Raw genomic sequence first — 14,450 nt, forward strand, 5'->3', positions numbered from 1 at the left:
GGGGAAGCCCAGAAGGTGTCCTGTCACCGGATCAAAGTGCAGGGGAAATGGTGAGTTTAAAACACAAAGTATCACAATAACAGGTTAAAAGCAGTGGCAGCGATTCTCCCGGCCTTCCACCTCAGGAGTGTAGGTCATCTCTCTGAATATGCCTCTGAATATTTTTTATTTACTCAAGCCATTTGGTTGTAGTTATTACCCATTTCCCTACCACTTCTGGGTGCACATTTGAACCAAAAAAAGATAGGTAGAGACCTCGAGCACTTCCCAGTATTTAATTTAGTACTACTGCAGTATTACTTCACATACTCTAACATACGTTTGCGATTTAGCTTTAATTCTTTGATGCTTCGCCGTAGACTTTTTTTCAGAAACCTAAGCAAGCTTCTCAACCAATTAATGAGTTTTAGGAGCGCCCCCCCCCCCCTCCCCACCCCCCGTGACGCGCCTTGTCTACTGATTGTAGAATATTAGGAATGAACAAAGTCGAAAACATGTCTTTATCGTTCGCGTCCAGTCTTTCACTAACTTACTCTTCACATATGGTTTACACTCCCTTTCTCTCTTCCCCTTGCACTGTCGTTTCTGTCTCTTTTATCTTTTTTACCTCCACATGTCTCCCTTGCTCCCTCTCTCTTTTATTGCCTCGGCTAATTCTATCCCCTTTCCTCTCAGTCTCTAGTTTTCTCTCCCCTCCTTCTCTCTCTCTTCCTGTCGCCCTCTGTCTATCACTGCCTCTGCACGCCTCTCTCTCTCTCGCTCTCTCTCTCACTATCTGCTCCCTCTAAACCAGGGCAAAGCTGTCTAATGAGGAATGGCTTAGCCGACATGAATATAATTGAAGTCATGACATGTTTATTGAAATTAGTGACTATTAAAAATATGAACTGCGTCGCAGGGCACTCTTGGCAGAGAAAATCAGATTAAACTGTGCAGAACGGGCTCAGAGAAAAAGGCTTCGGTGTTTGAAAGAAGACAGGAACATGTAATCAGTTTGCTTTACAGCTGAGCCATAGCGGGTTTATATAAATAGTCATAGTACTAAAACTAAACCCAGCACTTCAGCCCTAAGCAATAACTGCCTAGATGTTTATTCTACATGCTCTTTGGTGATGAAAATGTAAAGACTTGTAGCACGCTCCTACAGGCTGCCTGAAACTTTTCTCTACTAACTGTTGCAATAGTTTTTCATGCATGGAATATGTACATATTTGGACATATCATACACGATTATTTTAGCAGCATTTGTGTCACCTATGCTGCCTTTTGACAAGTGATCTACCTGACATGGTTTGGTGTCACACACAGAGTGGTAGACTCTCTTGAGTGGTGGGGATATCCCCAAGTGGTTCTCCTGAGATGAGTGGCTGCCCACCCATGACCAGGCCATGACGCTAGTAAGATTTAGTGGCGGCTGATCATTTGTCATGGGGTGGAGGCCGCTTTTATTCATAACCCACTGCAGATTGTCTAGCCTTTTTCCATGCTGAATCCATATAGCATGTTATGATTGGGGCCACTGATTTCCCCTTTATTGTAAGTGGTGTGCGTGAGCATGGGTGGGGATGTGAGAGGTGAGATACCCTCAGTGGTGTAGCTAGACCTTTGGCCGCCTGTGGTGGTCCCTGTGTTTGCCGCTCACCGACAACTGCAGGTAAGCAAGAGCGGGGGGAGGCCGCCGACCCCAAAACTCATGTCGCCCGACGCCTACCCTTGCTATGCCACTGGATACTCTTGGGGAGAGTCCCCCTGGATGCATCTATCCTCTTAGGTTGAACAGATGATGTATCCATACCCCCGGCAGACTATCTTGAGGACCGCTGAGAATCAATAACTCTCAGTTATTTTTAGGCTTTAGGTAGAAAGGTGGGGGCAACGGCTGAAGGGAGAGGGGCTCTCTGAACCGGATGGGCTGCAAAGACCAGCTTTAGGTGCCTGCACTGCAGTTCAGATGTGGCGAATGGTGCTCTCTCCACTCCTCCCTGCCTGTGCTCCACTGTGATGATCTTCTGATTTCCCCCTCTCAATATAATTTATTGTAAAGCATGTGTCTGGGTTTGATTTTACATCATTGGAAAGGAGCAAGATGGATAATTTGTACTGAATTGACCGGGGCCAATAAAGATCCAGCAAGTCAACCTGTGCATGGACAGGAGCAACACCTGAACAATGGCAAAAGCCAATGGAGTGGCCCCTTCTGCACATAGTACACATAGAAGTGGGCTACCTGTCTGTCCACTGCATCCTGCTCACGCTTCTGTTGGGAGACAAGACCCAGGCAACCTGATTGAACAGATGTGGATTCCAGCCCACTCCCTGGGAGTGACAGCTCCAATGTGGCTAATTGTCATGGAACTGTTGCTTCCTGATGACGAAAATGCATTTTGACAAGAGAAGCCTACTTTGAAAGTTTGGGGCCAAACTAGAATCTAAGGGCCTGATTCACAGAGGTAAACTTACACATATGCGTAAGTTTACTCTTTTTCGGTATTCACAAAACTGCAGTTTTATAGTAACTTTACGACTGCAGAGACACTGCAGTCAGGGCGTTGAACTCTGCACAACAAAAGAATGGACAAGCCTATCTTTTTAAATGTGGAGTTCTCTGCCCTGACAGCAGAGTCTCCACAGTCATAAAGTTACTATTACATTGCTGTTTTGTCAATACCAAAAAACAGTACACTTACACAAATGTGTAGGGTTACCTTGTGAATCAGGCCATAAGTAGTCAACTGTTTAGAGCTCAATTGCCACTGTAATGATTTGGCTATGATCTGACCGCTTTGGCTGATCCAGTGTTGATGGTCTCCCTGCATTACCTACAGAGCGCTCCAGAATACTGGCCCCATTTTTGTGAGGCGCCTGTTCTACTGGTACATTCCAAAAAGGCGTCTACGCTCTGAAGGAGCTAAGCTGCTAGCAACTCCGCGTCTTTAAGGCCACATGGGTGGCAGTAGCTTTAGGGCAGCTGCCTCCAAACTCTGAAACAAACTCCCTTTTGCCATCAGATCCCTTCCAACTCTACTCGCACTCAGGAAGGCCTAGAAAACATGGCTATTTGATAGATAGTCATCTTCATCTTTACAGAAACTAGCATAGTCCACGGGCCAGCGCCAAGACACCCCCGAGTAATCGTGTGCTTAACAAATTTATTAACATAACATACTTCATGGAGCTCTGTATCCCTCTGTAGAGGATGCGTAGGACCATGCTCAAAATCACTGGCCCTCTCCCTTGGAGAGGAATAGAAAGTTGTAACTCTGCTTTATGGGTGTCAGGGTTTCGCTCTGCTTGTTTCATACTTCATTTTTTATCATAAAAGTAGTGCATCATTGCCAGTTGTTCACTACTGGTAAAATAGAAAATAACCTGACCTTCTCTGCGAGCAAGGGTCAAGCAGCAGACCGAGACAGTGATGCTCTCTGGTGGTTGGTGCAGGTGCATGGGTGTGCCATGGTCAGCCATCGGGCATATTTTCTAGGTTTGCAAAGTCATATTCCTGACCTTAAGTGTCTGGCATGCCTAGGTGTCACTCCATTTCTAATGCATTTCAGCCCACTGGTGAAGGTAGTCCTAGGTACTTTAGGCTTCAACCCTGAGTGCCTGGGGGTGAATGTTCACCATCTCTCATATCATCATATGCTATGCTGGGGTTAGGAGCCTCACTGGCCTCACCTCACCCTATGATGAGTTGGGAGAGGGTGGGTGAAACAGCAAGAGGCTAAAAGCCCAAGCCAATGCAGTGGACCAGCACCGTGCATGTACAGCGCAGCTCGAGCTTTTAGTTTCCTGTGTCAATGAGCGCATAAGCATGTGTGTGTATGTGTGAGCATGTGTATGAGGAAAAGTAAGTGAGTGAGCTTGATTGATGGAGGAGGGAGTGAGAATAAGTGAGACCAAGTGACAGTGACTGTAAGCATGAGTAAGAATGAGTGAGTTACTGATAGGGAGAATAAGTCAGACTGAGTAGGAATGAGAGAGAGAGACTGTGAAAGTGAGCAGAATATGAGTAAGTGCCAGTCAGTTTAAATGAGTGCGAGAGTGAATGACTGAGTGTGAGGGAGATTGAAGGAGTGTAAGTCAGAATATGGCTGAGTTTGAGAGAGAATCAGTGTGAAATCTTGAGTGAATGTAAGTGACTATAAATGAGTGACTGTGTGTATAAGTGTGTTACATTTGTGAGTCTGACACTGACATTGGAATCATAAAGGTAATTCTTGGCTCACGGAGGAACTCATGGCGAAGTGCTGGAACTGGCTTACTAAGTTAAATATTATAATAAGGTGCACCCCTTGCACAATACTGGATCTGGTGTACTAAAGGTAATTTTTGTCATCTTTGACACAAGTGGCAAAATGCTGGTGCTAGCATACTGGAGGTAATATGTGGTGTTACGGACCACCACCATGGCATGCGTGTAGGGCAGGTAACTATAACAAAATGCTGACCTTAATATTTGTGATACGTTTTGACAGTAGATGGTATATGGATGGTATAAATGAAAAAACTCTGGCACTGGCATATTGTATGCAGTTGTGAAACATTTTGAAACAAATAGGGTTAGCTACAGGGTAGCATCAGTCTTCCTTGGCTTTGCACACCATGAAGGTTCTTAAATATTAACTGATCACATCTTAAAAGCCTATCGGGCACATGCATCATTGGTTTTTGCATTCGCAAACGGTGCGAATCGGTAAAATCGGCCGTTTGCGAATGCAAAAACCAATGTGTGGGATGCATCAAACTTGTTTGCACAATTCGCATTTTTTAGCATTTCTAAAAAATGCGAATGCATTTAAGGAATCGCATTTGTGCGATTCCTTAAATGGAATGCATCACTTTTTAAAAAATTGCGAAAATGGAAATTGGAAGTGCAAATTAACACGAGGTTGACCCTCGTGTTAATTTGCGAAAATTTTGAAAAAAACAAAAAAATGAATTTTTTTAACTTGCATGTTACAGACACACATGTCCTTAGGACATGTGTGTGTGAAACATCCACTTAAAAATACATTTCAGGGGTGCAGGGGGGGTCCTTTGGACCCCCCCTGCACCCATGGAATGCATCAACATTATGCGAATCCTAATTTGCAAATTCCCAATTCCCATTGATTCCTATGGCCCTTTTGGCCCATAGGAATCAATAGGAAATGCGAATTAGCAAATTAGAATTCGCATAATATTAGCGAATCGGTAAAAAATGCGAATTTTACCGAATCGCTAATATTATTAGAAAAAATTCATGCATCCCGTTTTGCGAATTCCAAATTGCGATTCGCAATTTTTCGCAATTTGGAATTTGCAAACGGCCGGGATGATGCATGTGGCCGTATGGCTTTTGAACAAATGTATGACAAACATTTATTCTAAAATCCATTTAAATTCTGTTTTATCAAACGTTTCTTGGAGATAATAACCTCATGATCCCTTTTAGAAGAAGTTGGACTCACTTGCTTCACTGGCCCATTGCAATTTGGGGCAAGTGTTACTTTTCACCACTTTCTAGATCGCCAGCCACCACTAGGAAAGAAATGGGCCTTATGTTCAAAGCTATTTGTGGTCGCAACGGCTCCGATTCACAAGACTGGAGACTTTAGGAGTGCTAAAGAGCTTTTGGGTATGTTCATAACTCAAATTGTGATTCGGTAACTTGTTATTTAATCACAAAATAGGTTTGCGATTACATGCTGAATGGCAAATTGAAAGGGGCATGTTTAGGGCGTCCCTTCCAATTTGTGTTTTCTTATGGCATGTTCCAAAGGTTTGAGACCGCAATTATAGTCACAAGTCATTGATAGGTTACCAACAACTCAAAGGAGGTGATAATTCATTTGCACATAAGAAGGGGTGCCTTCGAAATCCCTTCTTCTTTGTGAATGTTGTATGTTGTAAAATCATTTAAAAAATAAAAACTTGCTTTCTTTAAAAGCAATTACAGACAGGGTGGTCTGCTGACCTCTGCAGGCTATCATCACTGTTATGGCAGTGATTCATAATTGGTAGAAATTTAAAATCTACTTAATGCATATTAATGAGGAAGGTCAAAATTGCAACACCAGCGAAGTGGAATTGTGCGAACCAACATATCTGAACATATGTTGGCTCGCAAAAAAACAATGCATTTAGTAACAGTCAGTGTGCAAATGCGGCCACTTTTACTGTATCCTTTTCATCAGCATAACAAATACATGGTGAATATCAAAATACAAATAACCCTACTACAAAATAAACAAACCTACACTTAATATGTCTAATTATACCAAATTAAACATAAAACAAATAACTACAACTCCCCAAAAATGATTCAAAACCATTTTGACATGATTCAAACTATTTAAAAAAATTTACCCACCCACAGCCATACAGGGCTGTTATTATCATTTGAATCAAAGCATATGGTTACGCCTTCAACAATCTGCACTACGAGCCTTATTATGAGTTTGCCGTTCCGTGGACCGCCATACCAGGGATTGCGGCCTGACCATGGAGATGTTGGAGATCCGAATGCCATAATACGAGTTGGGCGGCTTGCCTGTGTGAAGACCGCGGAGGAATTGCCAAGACCACCAGCAGACCGCTGAACACCGGGTTCGCGGTTGGGGAAAGGCAGCCGCCATAGAGCAGTACAGGGGAGCTGCACAGCCATCCATATTGCAAGTTACCTTTTCTACGAGCTGACCATGGTGGTCTGACCACCTGCTTCAAGATGGCTTGAAGTATTTGGGGTGCGTACTCACCCCTTCCTTGTTCTTCCCGGCAGAGTCCGACATGGATCCCTTTCATCAGGCCCCCCCTTCACAACATGATCTTCACCCCGAGGATTACAACTTTTTTAGTGATGATCTACAGGTGAGTCCTTTTTGTACCATATACCGTTGCCAGGACTGTCCACATATGGGCCCGACCCCGGCAATGGGTATCTAGTATTTTTCCACATGTATCATGCGTATGTGTGCATCTGACACTTATGCAGTCGAAATGCACACACAGGCATTGATATATTTTGAAAAAGTACTCACCACCGCTGCAAGAACTCCGCATCCACACCACTGGTACTGTGGTCAACTCATAATACAGCAGTCCACAGAGCGTCAGTGCTGTGGGCTACTTGCGGGCGCAGACTCCGTTCTCGGGCGGTCGGACCACCAAACCCGTAATCAGGCCCTAAGTGTAGAATCTTCTATAAACAGCAATTTTGCAATTGAAAAAAAAGATGATAGCACTACCTTAAATCCTTGTCACAGAGGCAGCCAACCACTACAAGGTACTAATAGAAAGCCTTCCCTGTTTACAAAAACAATGAGGGCAAACTAAGCCCTAAGGGATTATTTTGAAGACACTGAGTTGGCAAACAGCATCACTCTCGATACATACGCCAAACCAAATTCCAGATACCATGGTGGAATGGCTATGACAGCACCTTTGCACAGGAAGCCAATCAAACAACGCAGTGGAAGAATGGCACAGTGCCTTCCAATCCACACTAGGCAAAACCCAAACAGCACTCTATAAATTTATAGAAGCATTACAAAAAGAGAAAAGCTACCAACAACTATGAAGGGAGTAATCTGTTAGACAGATTCCCCTCTAAACTAAGCAAATACATCTAAAGAATGTAGAGCATGATACAATGTAAAGTCTAAATCTTCATAAATAACAAAAGACTAGATTACTTAGAATAAATAGCTAAAAGCCTATTATAAAATAAATATTAACATACCAAAGTCCTAAACAATTGTCGCAAAATGTAAAACAAGATAACAAACCATTTTGATTATAAACAATAAATATAACAGTTTATTACATCAGTCAAAAAAATAAATATAATTCCAATATTGATGGAGACTGAGATAATAAAATATCATATACATTATTTAAATAAGAAATGCAAAGATCACCAACCAAGAAACGAAAAACAAGCACAATCATCACATAAATTAATTACAACACACAAATCACACAATTCCAAATAACATTCGCATAATATTGACAGCAACAATATAATATTACATTTCCCACCCACTAGAAATGAAATAAGCTAACTAAGGCCCCCATCATGATGGTGGTTGGATAAGCATCCGACCACCATCGTTGCGGGATGGAGACCGTCTGACATGTAGTCGGCGGCTCCACCCACCATATTACGATCTGATCATCTTCATGCCTTTGCGAAAACTGCGGCTAGTGCTTGCGTCCGACCAACACCGCTGTGGACTGGAATCGCCCGACCATAGGTTGGTGGTTACGACAGCAGAATTTGGATGCAAGCACCTCAGGACGGTTGGAAACATCCAGTTTTCAATGGCAGCTTGTGCAGCTGGCGGAAGAGTCCCGCAGCACAACCTGCTATTGAAAAATGGATGTCTGTAAACATCCATGCACCATGTACCATGCACCACATGTGCCTCCTTTGCCACATTCCAGAGGCCCATGGGGGACATGGGCTGTGCTTGGGTCCTGCAAACTACCTTTCTGTCTGCCTTTAAATGGCAGTAGGACCGCAGTGTAAAGGCTGAGAGAAAGGGGCATCCAAATCTGTACCGCAGTGCCTCCGCAGGCACCACCCCCATTGTAGGGATTATGCCCTGACCGCCGCCCGATAGGCTACTTGAGGCTACTTGAGCCTGTTGGAGGCAGTGGTCTTTCCCCCACCCAACTCGCTCTGACTGCCGGAATTGTAATTCGACACTGGATGTCAGGCGTACGCTGTCCGCCCGGCAACAGAATGAGGCCCTTACTGTTCTGTAGCTGCAGATCTTGCTCTTATCCGCATAGTCAAAAATAGGAATCCACCAAGAATGGTAAATAGACATCCCTGTGAAGAAATCCAAAGTATCTAGGAACCATTAAAAAAAAAAATGTTTAAAAAAACACTTCAGGAAACCAGGAAAAAAAGGAAATCAATGTAAAAAGCATTGGTTTCTTATAAATCAAAATTGATTTCCTTAAAACAACAGGACACACACAATATCTATAGGAATTGTTCTTAGACAAAAACCGGTAAGGTACAAAAACTCACCTACAAAACAAACTACATTCCCCAAATTACTTATCCGTATGTATATATATATATATATATATATATATATATATATATATATATATATATATATATATATATATATGTATGTATATTAACATTTACATAAGGTTAACTACATTTTTTTAAATAATTTTTATTTAAAAGATGCATTATATTTAAATACTATAGCATGTACCATATTTCCCACTTTTATTTTCCATTTTGTAACAGTTTTTAAAAATGCATGACATTGTTGTGTAGACATGTTTTCAAAATTATTTTAACATGTTTTTTCATCGTATAATAAATATTTGTTCATATTTTGTACTTTAAAATTGTATAACAACATTCTTTGACGTGTTTTACATGTTTAATAATGTTTTACATTTTTTCTTACACTTAGTCAATAATTGTGCACATTACTTCCCATTCATTTCTATGGGGATAAAGGGCCTGATTATGAGTGCAGCGGTCTTCTGACTTTCGCACTTGTGGTGGCGCAGCAATGGCAGTCCACCATCTGCCAGATTATGACTTTCGAAGTTGTATTGGCGGTGGACTGCCGCCTGCGCCAGGGAACAGTCGTTCCCTGTCGGTGGCTGAGCTGCGCTGCGCCACAATGTAACATGCTCAGCAGGACTGGCACAGTCACGCTGATCATATTATGAGTTCCTGCACCACCAGCCATTTTATGGGGGGAGCCAGATCATGAAAATTCTGCTGGTGCAGGAACAAAGTCCTCCTGCCATGGAGATGCATTCAGGGGGGCACACCACGTGCCCCACTGTATGGTTGCACACCCAGTTCCAGTATAGCATGGATGACACCATCAATGCCACGCAGATTTTACTAGTGTATGAAAAGGTGTATGTGATTGTCACGTGAATGATGTCATCAGTGATGTCATCAGTGATGTCATCATTGATGTCATTTGAGATGTAATCAGTGATGTCACTGACCATGTCATGAATGATGTAATATGTGACATCATCAGCAGTGGATTGCGGGTACGCGAAATATAGTTAGTACAACTAACTATATAGGAGCAATTTCAATGTTTTAAAAAAAATGCTAATTCCTAACTATATAAGGCCTGAATCCTATGGTTTTTTCAGTGAATTTCAAAGGTTTTTTATATGCTAATTCCTAACTATAAAAGGCCTGAAACCCATGGTTTTTTCACTGAATTTGCATCTGATTCATATATAAACAAATTACCCAAAATAATATCTGATCACAACCCTTTAGTATTACTAATTACTTATGATACTAACCCCGATCAAAAGAATTCTTGGTCCTTTGATAGGAAATTATTAGCTAACATTGAATACATCAATCACATTAAAGCTTGGACCGAAGAATTTTTCAATATAAATCGCTATAGTGCATCAAGAAATATTGTTTGGGACACTTATAAATCTGCACTAAGGGGGGAGACAATCAGCTTTCAAAATAAAAATAAAAAAATAATTAGAAAAGAATATGATCAAAAAATTGCAGCCCTAGCTAAAGCTGAGGAAGAACACACAGTCAAAATTACGCAGAAACAAGACGCCAGACATTTGATGTTACAGGTAGCGGTGCTGAAAGCCGAATTAAACACTACACTTAGTCACAAAGCTGCCCAAACATATCAAACACATAGGAAACATGTTTATGAAAGCGGGGAGAAAGTGGGTAGACAACTCGCACTTACCACACGCCAGAAAAATGCTAAGAATAATATTACTTCAATTGTAGATAATGGACAGACTTTCACCCACGTGATAGATATTAAACACCAATTTCAAAGGTATTATCAAAATTTATATTCAGAAGAAACTCCACCTATTGAAAAGGATATAACAGATTATCTGGATAACTTTTCCACTAACATCGAGGGTATGAAATTATTAGATGATGTTACCAAGGTAGAACTTGAAAAAGAAATCACATTAGCAGAGGTCAGTGCTGCTTTATTATTAATATCGTCTGGTAAAGCAGCAGGCCCTGATAAACTACCGATCGACTTATTTAAGGCCCTTAGCCATCAACTTTGGCCTATTCTACATGACTTATTCCTCGGGATTCAATATAATGGTGTTCCACCATCTTCTTGGGATGAGGCCACTATGGTCGTTTTTCCAAAAAAGGGAAAACCCCCTGAACAGCTAACTTCGTATCGTCCCATATCTTTGATAAATTCGGACTCCAAATTGTATTCAAAAGTGTTGGCGCTCAGACTCAGCAGGGTCGTCGAGAGTCTTGTCTCCCCGTGGCAGCATGGCTTTATACCGGGCAAAGGTACCACAGAGCATACCCGTAGGGCTATCGCCTTGTTTGATGCCGTGACTGCCGCGGGGGGTCAGATGTCGATGATCCTGCTTGATGCTGAGAAAGCCTTTGACCGTGTTTCATGGGGCTTTCTCTGGGAAGTTATGAAACACAACAATTTCGGCCCCAAATTTATCCAATCTATTAAATCTATGTATTTTCGCCCCAAAGCAAGAATTCTAGTAGCTGGGTCATTATCCGGATATATTAACATCTCTAGGGGCACTAGGCAGGGGTGTCCCTGCTCACCCCTGCTCTTTGCTCTATATATTAACCCCCTTATTTTGAAATTATTAGAAAACCGCATTATTAAACCTATTATTAATCATCACTTTGAAACAAAAGTGTTGGCTTATGCCGATGATATTGCGGTTATTACACCTAATCCGATGGAGGCTATTTGTGAAATAGAGAAAGCGACAACTGAATTTGGACGCTGTTCTGGATATTCCCTTAATAAAGGAAAGACGATTATTTTATGCACTAATAATACGATCTGTCCGGATCAGCGAAGGGCTGAAAAAGCCATATATTTGGTAGTTGTTCTTATCACAAATATAAAGTTATTACCAAAAATTAATTTTGATCCACTAGTAGCTAAGATCAAGAATGATTTTGAAAGGATTAAAAGCCTTCAACTCTCCATCATAGGAAGAGCTAACTACGTCAAAATGAACACGTTGCCCAGGTGCCTCTATTTATTCCGAGCGATCCCGTTAGCCATTGATCAAGGAACGCTAATGCTTATTAACTCATTGATATCGAAATTTATATGGCAAAATGGGAAGACTCGGAGATCACTTGCACTTTTATCACTACCGATCGATAGAGGAGGTCTTACTGTACCTAATATAATCCTATATCACTGGGCTGCATTTTTAAAACAACTCACTCCTATGATTAATGGTTATAGCCTACAAAATACAGAAGTCTCGGAAGAAATACCTTCAATATATGAGCTCCTTTTAGGTCATCAAGCTAAGGGCTTACTCCTACGCAGGACCGAGGCAAGAAATTATAAAGATTATAAGGGAGAAGTAATGGCTAGTGCATGGAAAATTTGGAACAAAGTGGCCAAACATATGCAGATTGGGAAGCTCAACCGATATACGCCTCTTTGGTATTCTAACCCCTTTCTTGGCTACAACCTCGCTTTAGTTGCAAAAAATGGGATAAATTAGGAATTAGAACAATTGCTGACTTTTTAGTAAAAGATTTCGGTACTACCTTTTTTGATTTGAAAGCTAAATATAACTTGCCAATTTGCGCAGATATTGGCTATATCAAAAGCCAAAGAATCCTTAATTTCTCTTCATAAAATAGAAATTTTAGATGCAATACCTAGAATAAATACTAGGATTGGAACTTTATATAATATTCTTTTGAGTAAACAAAAAGATGACCTAGATAAAATCGAACATAAATGGTCTACGCAATTAAATAATCCCAATGTAGATATCGTTAGAGTACTGGAGATGAGCCAGAAGCTTCTTATGGCCAGTAATCTTAAAGCACAATTGTATAAAACTATATTTGATCTCTATTTTACTCCCGCAAAATTATTTTCCTGGGGTAAACGAGAGAACGATTTATGTCCCAGATGCTCCCAAGGACCAGCGACTCTTATTCATATGTTTTATAGCTGCCCTGAATTAAAGCTGATTAAATTTTTTTTTTTATCCTTTTGGGAAGAAATATTCAGCCATAAAATACCAGAATCAGAAACTTTATTTTTATTTGGTCATGATTATTCTTTAAATTTAACTAAATCTGAAGAAAGATTAATCTTCATTGGTACAGCAGTATTAAGGATAATTCTGTCCGCTCGTTGGAAAGAAGTAGATCCACCTAGTTTTCAGATGTGGCTAGCGCGCTTCCTAGCGGTCTATAGATTTGAAACCGCCATATTTGAAACAAGAGGAATCACGTCCAGGGCCCGCGGGGAGGCTCTTTGGTCTCCGATTGCCAAGTGGAAAACGGGAGTTATTTCTAGTGGTATTGGCTGATTCAAAACCTATATAAGGCTATTATTGTATTAACTGCTTAAATTTTTCTATTTGCCTATATTACCTCCTGTATGATGTATCATGCTATGTTATCTGCTGCTCTCTCCGTTTTTCATTTATGTAAAATGTCTCTTGCTTTTCCTGGTAAAAAATAAATAAAAATAAAAAATAAAAAAAAGAATTTGCAAGGTTTTTTAAATGGTAATTCCTAACTATATAAGGACTGAAACCTATGGTTTTTTCAGTGAATTTGCAAGGTTTTTTAAATGCTAATTCCTAACTATATCAGGCGTGAAACCTATGTTTTTTTCAACAAATTTCAAAGGTTTTCTAAATGCTAATTCTATTAGCGATAACATTTAAATATGTTAATATCCTTGTGGGACCACCTGAGCAGCCCTAGGAGGTGAGGGTGTTTCTACCCTGCCCCCTTTTTGCATTCTACACGTTTGTTTTTCTGCTTCTTTTGTGCCTCGGTCTACCGAGCACAAGATGACTGCCCAAACTTCCTGGTTTGGAGTGTTCACAGCCAATCAATGCAGTCCATGGTCGGAAAGGTCTGCGCGCACTCCTGATTGGCTGGCAGTCGTCTGTCAACATTCCAAACTGTCCAAACGTAGAAGTGTTGGCCACCATCTTGTTTCTCAGGAGAACTGAGGCACAAGAGAGCCCAAAACAAGAGTGGAAAATGCCGGGTACGCTTTTTCTAAACTTTTTTTTTTCTGGCCCTTGGGGTTCTTCCGGGACCCCCTGAGAAGGGCTATATGTCCTATGGAAAATTGCATGGGGAAAACACGTTTTGGGACCCCCTTTTTCACTGTTTTCCCCTGTGGTACGCTCAGGGTACGCGTACGGGTCAACGCACATGTACGCGTACGGGTAAACGCACATGTACGTGTACATGTAAACGCAACCTGAGCGTACTCCGCGAATTAAAATAAATAAAAATAATAGCTTTTTTGCCCTTCGGGGTCCTCCTAGGCCCCCCTGAGAAAACCTAGGGGGTCAGGGGGTCTCTACCCTGCCCCCTTTCAAAGTTTTCCCCTTTTGTATTTCACCTCTTGTGTCTTGGTTCTACCGAGACACAAGATGGAGGACTCTCCGGACCA

The sequence above is a fragment of the Lissotriton helveticus genome, chromosome 6 (assembly GCF_964261635.1).
Source record: "Lissotriton helveticus chromosome 6, aLisHel1.1, whole genome shotgun sequence".
Classification (NCBI taxonomy): Eukaryota; Metazoa; Chordata; class Amphibia; order Caudata; family Salamandridae; genus Lissotriton; species Lissotriton helveticus.